This window comes from Saccopteryx leptura, chromosome 1, assembly GCF_036850995.1.
Source record: "Saccopteryx leptura isolate mSacLep1 chromosome 1, mSacLep1_pri_phased_curated, whole genome shotgun sequence".
Classification (NCBI taxonomy): Eukaryota; Metazoa; Chordata; class Mammalia; order Chiroptera; family Emballonuridae; genus Saccopteryx; species Saccopteryx leptura.
In genome coordinates, this window is record NC_089503.1 from 243743720 (window position 1) to 243744713 (window position 994).

Here is a 994-nt window from a genome sequence, read left to right on the forward strand (position 1 = left end):
TTTATTTATTCATTTCAGAGAAGAAAGAGAGAGAGAAGGTGGGGAGAAGCAGGAAGCATCAACTCCCATATGTGCCTTGACCAGGCAAGCCCAGGGTTTCAAACCAGTGACCTCAGCATTCCAGGTCAAGGCTTTATCCACTGCACCACCACAGGTCAGGCGCCTAAGGTTTAGTTTTAAAACTAAGCTTTTCCCCATACCCTTGACTGTTGCATGATGTGGGGTAGTGCACTTTCATGAGGAATCCCATTATGCCTCAGATAAGTAACTTTGTATCAGAGACTTCCTTGTCTGTATATTGGATTAAAGGTTTTGATTTCTATACTATAAAGTGGGGCAGAGAAGCCCATTCTAGAGGACAGCAGAGAAAGGCCACATGGAGGAGAGGAGAAGCAGGCAAGATTGCGGAGTGCTGAGGGAGAAGCCAGTTTGTGCAGAGAGAAGGAAGGAGATGGGGAACACAGGTGAATAAGGCTGGTGAGCTAGAGACCTTTAATTCTAGGAAACTCAGATAAGTCAGTGGCTTTGGGAGCCCTGAAAGGAAAGGGAAGTGTTTCCTACTGTGTGTATTTCTTGCCCGCCGGGTGCAAGCTAGGATTAAAGCTAATGGCCCAACAGTTCTTGGCTTCGTTGTTTCATTACCATCTGTCGGAATCAAATGCGAACCTGCATGGGCCAGGTGGCTGTAATGGTGGCCGTGGCTACTGGCTTTACAAGCATCATCCAGTCTGGCCTGCAAGGGGCAGAAATCTCTTTCCACCTCCTTCCACACAACAGCAAAGTAGGGGAAGCACAGTTCTCTTGGCTGAGGGTGGACAGTTTTTGTTTTTTGGGGTTTTTTTTGTATCTTTCTGAAGCTGGAAACGGGGAGAGACAGTCAGACAGACTCCCGCATGCGCCCGACCGGGATCCACCCAGCACGCCCACCAGGGGCGATGCTCTGCCCCACCGGGGCGTCGCTCTGCCGAGACCAGAGCCACTCCAGCGCCTGGGG